Here is an 8182-nt window from a genome sequence, read left to right on the forward strand (position 1 = left end):
TCTGTATTATGTGCCCCAAGTCTTGAATAAGTTGGAAGAGCTTTCGTATCTAATTTCCATATGAATAATTTTATTCTCGGTATTGCTTGAATCTGCTGTATCTTTTTCCAAGGGAATTTACTTGAGTTATCTTTTCCTTGATCCTGACTTATGAGTAAATTATATGTATGTTTCCCTGAGAAGTTTCCTAAGGGATGATATTGCCATCTAATTTTGTCTTGCTCTTGACTCTTTGGGGATATAGCTAGGATTTTTGTTGTGATCTCTGGAGTGAAGTATTCATCTAGTTTTTCTTGGTTCCAACTATTTTGAGGAGATATCAACTCATTAACCTTTGTGGAGCTGACTCTTGAATATCCATGGGATTTGACATTATATTTGAGTTAGGATCTATTTATCTTCCCAGATTTTCGTGGAAGCTCCATTTTTAACTTGCCAAACAAAATTTCCTATAATAAGGATTAATCTTTTTTGTATGCTTGTCCAAATCCATGGTAAATTAGACGAACTAGAGAATTACAGTGGACGAGAGTTTGGGAAGTACTTAGCTTTAAGAAGTGGTACCCAAAGTTGGTCATGATCTATGATTGGCCTACTGGATAGTTTTGTAAGTAGAGATATATTAAATTGGTGGGGATTTTTTATTCCCAAACCTCCTTAAGATATAGGCTTTCAAATGCTGACCCAGGCTTTTTATGTTTCCTCCACTACTCTTGGGCTTATATTTATTCCACCAGAAGCCTTTTTTTATTCTGTCCAATTGATCTAGAGTTCTTATTAGGAAGATCTAATATTTGCATCCGGTACATTGGAAAACCTTGGAGAATAGATTTTGTTAGAATATTCTGCTTTCTTGAGAAAGCACTTTTGACTTCCGACCTTTAAGGGTAGCATAATATTTTTGGATAAGTGGTTCGAAATTTTATTTCCTATTTTTATCAAAGAAAAGTGGGATTCCCAGATTTCTATCATTTTTCACATCAAAGGGACATTTAAGATTCTTGCAAGTATTTTCCCATGTTTCAGGGGAACTTTAGGGATGAAATAGATTCCAGTTTTTTGAAGATTGACCATTTATTCCATAATCTCACCAAATCTAGATGAGATATCTAGCTGTTTTTTCTAGGAGCCTAGCAGGATCTCCGTGCATATTAAAAAAAGGTATGGAGAAAGCGGATGGCCATGTATTAAACCTCTTGAAGTGTAGAATTCGGTCCCAACGAATCATTTAGAAGAATGGAGAAAAATGTGGCTGAGATACATTGCATGATAAGATTTACCCAAGGATCACCAAAACCTAACGCCAACGGAGTCGATTTAATGAAATTCAACTCGAATCTATCAAACGCTTTTGATATATCTAGTTTTAACGCTAAATATATATTTTTGTCTTTTGAGGTTTTCATCGAGTGAATTAGCTCATGGTCTATGATAATGTTATCGGTGATTTGTTTCCGCAAGAGAAAGGTTGATTGATTAGGGAAGATTATTTTGGTTTAGTCTATTATCTAATATCTTAGATATGATCTTGTAAATTGTGTTACTTAAGCTGATGGGTCTGAAATCTGCTGGGGTTTGTGGGGTGGTTATTTTTGGAATTATAATTATGAAAGAGTAGTTGGACTTCGGATATAGAATTCCCGATTATTTTAAAAAAAATTGAACTGCGAGAATTATGTTTGATCCCAAGATATCCTAGTTATCCTATAAGGACCTGGTTGAATCCATCTAGGTCGAGGGCTCCCCACTGATTTCTATTGGAAATTGTATTCCAAAACTCTTCTTTCGATGGTATATCAGATAGAGAGAAGTTTCCAGCCTCAGATGATTCAATTATATTTTATAAGTCTCTATCAAAGTTTTTATTTTGCGAGGTGCTAATCTTAGAAAAATGGTTTACTAGAAAAGTATTGATTTGTTCTCTGTCAGAAATCTGCATAGATCCGAGAGTTCTCTGATAGAGTGAATATCGTTGATTCTTTTCCTATTGGATGATGATGCATGGAAATATTCTATGTTTATATCATCTTCTTTGAAAAATTTATCCCTCCAAATTTAATGATAATAGTCATTTCAATTCTCGTACCATTTTCTTAGTTACGTTTAAATATTTGTTATTTTATTTGTAGCGGCAGAGATATTTATGGTTATATGGAGGCTCCCAATCTTATTATTCAGGGATTTTATATTTTTGTGAATATTTTCAAAGCCATCATAATTTCACCGAGATATGTGTGAGGATAATAGTTGGAGGTCCGAAGAGAAGTTTCTATCCGGGAAGTTATTGAAGTGAATGTTGTTAGAGAATTGCTCGGTCGAACTCGCAAGCATTGCTATCTCATGCTTGTTTGTCAAGTTTAGTTGATCAAAACTATAAGTCTTGATTTCTAGTCTACTTATAGCTATGTCTCGGATTAGGATATAATGTGTAGTTGAGCTTGTGGCTTCATCGATTGAAGATGGATATCTACTGAGGAGAGATTTGAGGAACTTCATCAACAGAAGGTATGTGGAGACTAAAACTTATCTATCACTCAGAAGTCTATTCTATTCTATCTTTTAATGAGACTAAGTCGTATAGCTATATAGACTTTTATGTTATACACATTTGATATTTCGAGCTGAGTTTAAATCGGTTATCTATTTCTCGAAATATGTGTTGGAAGATTTATGCTTTACCTACGTTCATCATATTCTTGACGATTTTAGTTGGAAACAATTTATTTGTTGGAAACTAAATAATAAGTCAAAAGACGATCATGTGAAATTGCCTTGAAACATCTAACATATTTGTGTGAGACAATCATTTGATGTCGACTCGGAAAGTTTCGTATTGATCACTCGATCATTTGAAAATTACTTATAAGCTAATTGTTTGTGTGATACAACTATTGTCGTCTTCTAAGGATGTTTCAATGATTGAAATGGGAGTTTAGAACAATTAACCTTTCTATGGATACAAAACAATATGTGTACCAGTATGCAAACTGTTTTGGTATGATCCAGGTCCGGGAACCTTGTTTGCATACCTAGTATGCGAACGGTTTTAACTGTTAAAGTCCGGGAACCAAGTATGCATACCAGTATGCGAACGGTTCTACCTGAGTTAAAGTCCAGGACGGCAGTATGCTAACCCGTTTGCAAACTGCTGGATAAGACCAAAGTCCGGATGCTATAGTTTGCCTACCTGTTTGCAAACTTAGTGGTTTAAGTTCTAAAATCGGTTAATTATGTTTTCATACTCATGAACAAATACATATATGAATTAAGGAATGCATTCTTTGCAAACCATTGCTTAATGGTCGTGAATTGATTCTCATGAATCAATCCAATTTTGATTCAATTGGCTCATATATATTTCTGTGAAATAGTGAACAATTGAACAACTCTATTTGAAACAAAATTAGATTCATTTGTTTATCTTTCTTAATTGATTAATCATCATAGTTGATCTAGAAGTGTTAATGAATGTGGTTAAGACAAAATTGTTCATATGGCTAACTCCGGTTAAATATTATTGAGCCAAATCAATATACTCGTTTAGGTACGGTTACCCATATCTAAATGAAGGTATATTTTATTTGTGTGTAACAAGAAGACTTAGCTTGAATCTTAAATCAAGTTTTCATAACGGTGAATATTGAATGCTTTGTTACTAAGATATCTTAGCTTTCATTGAAAGCGAACCCTGATTTGAAAGACTATATAAGGGAGAACTCTAGCAACTGGAAAACCTAATCACGACACTTTCCTGTATCTTAGTTGCGACTAGAGTCGATTCTCCTTTAACCTAGGTTTTTCCAAAACCATTATAGGTTAACGGCTTGAAGACTTCACTTGGGATTTGTGAAGCTAGACCCAACTATTTTCTCTACAGTTGCGTGATCTGATGTTACTTGTTCTATCGTATTGAGTTTTATCTTCTCTAAGATTTGCTCGAGATTTATCTCCGATAGGTAAGATATAAAAAGAAATCACAAAACTCTTCGTCTCATTCTTTGTGATTCCACAATAACTTCTTCTACTACTATATAGTTAAGTTATTGTGAGGTAATTGATATTTCTAGGCTGCTCTTCAGGAGTATAAGACCAAATTTTCAATTGGTTCCTGTTCACCTTGGTTTATCAAAAGATAAAACAAAACTTCATTGGTACTTTTGTGGGAGACAAATTTATTTACCAGATTAGACTTATTTGTGAGACTGAATTGTTTATAAGTCTTCGACATTGGGTCGTAGCAACTCTTAGTTGTGGGTGAGATCAGCTAAGGGAATCAAGTGTGCAGAATACGGTGTGGTTCAAGAGGCGTAAGAAACACGACTGTACCTTAATCGGTGTGAGATTTGGTTAGGGATCAACTACATTCCAGTCCGAAGTTAACTTGTAGTAGGCTAGTATTTATAGCGGCTTAATACAGTGTGTTGTCCAAAACTGGACTAGGTCCCAGGGTTTTTATACATTTGCGGTTTCCTCGTTAACAAGATTTCTAGTGTCTGTGTTATTTCTTTTTTGAATCATATTTGTTTATATAATTGAAATATCACAGGTTGTGCTTAGTTCAATCAGTTGGAAAATCCGACCTTGATTGTTGGATATTAATTGATTAGCACTTGGGTATTGGTCTTTAGCACCGTCCAAGTTATTTCTCATATCAATCGGCTTCACAGATTTCTATCTGTTCGATTGCAGATTGTATTGAGAAATTGAGATATAACTCTTTGATATATTTCTTGATAGAGCTCGCTTTATAAGCTGGTGCGCTCGGAATTATATTGGAGTTAGTCCATACAGATTTACGAACGAATTATTGGGTGTGGTTGTTATACCCCCGCTTTCTCAATTGGTATCAGAGCATGCAAACACGTTAAAGACCTCATAAGTCTGTGTTTGTAGCAATCTGACGAAAAATGCTATCTCCATGGACGAAAAATGCTATCTCCATAAACGTACCGCTAGTCTTCGATGGCTCGAATTACTTTTGGCGGAAAATTGCTATACGCGCCTTTCTCCAAGCACGTGATTTTCAATTATGGGTTCGTGTTGTTAGTGGCTATAATCCTCCAATGGTTACAGTAAACGGTGTAACTATTCCAAAGGATATTGGTGAGTATGAGCCTGTCGAGATTCTTGTTGCAAAGAAAAATTCTGACGGATTGAATGCTATCACCCATGCCATTACCCTAGATCTTCAGCACCATGTAACTACATGCAATAAGTCTAAAGATGCTTGGGATATCTTAGAAACCGTATTTGAAAGGAATACCTCTGAGAAAGAAGCTAGGCTTAAAAACCTAAATTCTGATTGGGAAAACCTTCATATGGCCAATGAAGATTCATTTGATGAGTTTAATCACAAAGTGTCTGAAATTGTTAATGCATCTTTTGCATTGGGTAAGACTATTCCTGAAAAGGACATTGTGATGAAAATTCTCAGACCGTTACCCGCTAGATATGATTCTAATAAACATGTCATCTTTGAGGGAAATAACCTTAATACACTTTCCAGAAATACTCTTGTTGGGAAGTTAAAGATCTTTGATCATGAGCATATATCCAAATATGGAAAGGATATTGCTTTCAAAGCACAAAAGAACACTAAATTACTTGACAAAAGTAAAAGTGTTGGCAACTCTGTGGATGATCCTATTGAGACTGATTCATCATATGAATATATTGACAACTCAGTTTCTCTGATCACAAGACGGTTTAGATATTTTCTTTTGAAGAGAAGTAAATGGTTCACCAGAGATAAACCTAGATCATCAGTTGAACCTCATGGTCGTGTCTCTCCTAAAACAGGGACACTGTCAACACTGATAATGAGGATATGCCACAGTGCTTCAAGTGTAAAGGTTTTGGTCATTTTTCTAATGAGTTTCCAAATCGTAAAAAATACACTGGAAACAAATAAAGGCCTTGCTGCAACTCTTGATGAAATGTCTGATCACTATGATTCAAATGAAGATGAAAAATCAAGTGTTGCACTCTTTGGCGAAAATATTAACTTTGATAATTGTAGCAATACATACATAAATCTTGATATGCTTCCTCGAGAAACTTCTTCGAACACTTTGGAGGATAAAATGGATTTTACTCTATCTACTGAAAATTCTATTTCACATACATCAATCTTTATATGCTTCCTGGAGAAACTTGAACTAGACTTGGTTCTGCCTTATTTATCTTCTGGATCAAGAATAACATTTAGGTCGCCTATTGAAATCCAGAGTTTAATGACCTGTTGCGCTAATTAAAATATGATAATGTTTTGAATTTTTCTTGTGGTTCGACTGCTCCATATACACATGTAATTAGAATTTCTACCTCTCCTAGTTTTGTTTCAAAGTGGCACACATTGAGATTTGATGATATCAAATGCAATTTTATATTATTGTGTCACACTATAGCTGAACCTTTTACAATTCTTATAGAAGGGATAATAAACCAATCAGAGAAATGATATTTTATGAATAAAATTTCCGTTTAAGACAATGGGGCTTTTGTCTCGGATAAAAAAACTATATCGGGTTTATAATAATGATTGAGATAGTTAAAGTGGTCCCTGGTTATTGGGGTCCGATACCTCGGATATTTCAATGGATTTATACCTAGAAATGGATCAGATTCCCTTTGGAAAATCACAACCACTACTTTCCCTACGTTCATAAACAAACTTTCACCTAGACATTCAGTTCATACTTGAAAATAAAATTCCAAATCAAAATCAAACTATGAATATCTAGTATTTCCTAACTTATACCAATATTTATACATAACCAATTGGAAGAATTTGTTGTTGTTATGTTTGCTTGTCTTGTCATACCCACGTCCAATTCATCTTAACAGGTAGGTCTTTTACATGGTCTTCAAATGTTCATGGTACACGAGTTAGAAGGTCGTGAATGGACAGAGCTATCAAAAATGAATAATGGATAATTCACTTCTCAGATGCTAAGATGATACACTTACCGTAACTGGGCTCTGATCATTGCTCAATCATATTTCTACCGATGGGTATATAAAACGAAATTGGAAGTATTTTCAATGCTACAAAAGAGATGAAACTCTGAAATCAGAGGTGACTGCAGATTGGGATCATCAGTTAAATGGGTCTCATGCTTACCAGTTTTCAAGGTGGCTGATAACGACTAGGAGGTATATATCTAAGTGGAGTAATGAAAAGTTTGGCGACATTCAAAGTAATATGTTCTTATACTTCACCAACAACTGGAAGCTATTCAGGGAGGAGGTCATGATCATAATTCAACAAATCATGTAAAACAAGTGGAAGCTCAGATATAACATTGGCATCAAGTTCAAAACAAATTTTGGGGGAAAAAGGCTAGAGATGAGTATTATCTTAAGTTGGAAAGAAACACAAAATATCATCATGAAAATGCCAACAAAAGAAAATTTAGAAACAATATTGTTGCTTTAAAAGATGGAAATGCAAATTGGTGTACTACTAGGATGGAACTGGAAAATTTACTCACAGAACATTATAATTCCCTACATTCTACATGTTCACCAGCTAGGAATGAGCTGATACTTCAGTGCATTCCAAGAGTAATAACTGACTCAGATAATTATGAGCTGATGAGAATAACAGAGTTCTCAAAGCATTTAAAGGAATGAAGTCTTGGAAAGCACCTGGTCCAGACGGGTTTACGCTTGGATTCTTTAAAATTCACCGGGATATTGTGGGTAATGATGTGGTCGAAATGGTCTCAGGTTATATTCTTAAAAGTTTGAATGCTACAAATGTGTCGTTAACCCCGAAGACAAAGAATAAGCAATTTCTTTCTGACCTTCGTCCCATTTCATTGTGCAATAAGTCCTATAAAATTATCTCAAAAGTTATATCTTCTAGGATGAAAAAGATGACGGGAAAGATCATTTATCCACTTCAAGCAGCATATGTTCCAGGAAGAAAGATTTCGGACAATATTCAGCTTGCTCAAGAAATATTGCACACAATGAAAAATAAGAATCAAAGTTCAAAACACCTAGCCTTAAATCTTGACATGTCAAAAGCTTTTGATATACTCGAGCGGTCTTTTTGGTGGATGTCATGACACAAATGGGTTTTTGTACAGAGTGGTGCAACCTCATTATGCAGTGCATCAATACCACAAAGATTTCAACCATCTTAAATGGTGCTCCATGTGCTACTTATCAACCA

The sequence above is a fragment of the Papaver somniferum genome, chromosome 3 (assembly GCF_003573695.1).
Source record: "Papaver somniferum cultivar HN1 chromosome 3, ASM357369v1, whole genome shotgun sequence".
NCBI classification, from domain to species: Eukaryota; Viridiplantae; Streptophyta; class Magnoliopsida; order Ranunculales; family Papaveraceae; genus Papaver; species Papaver somniferum.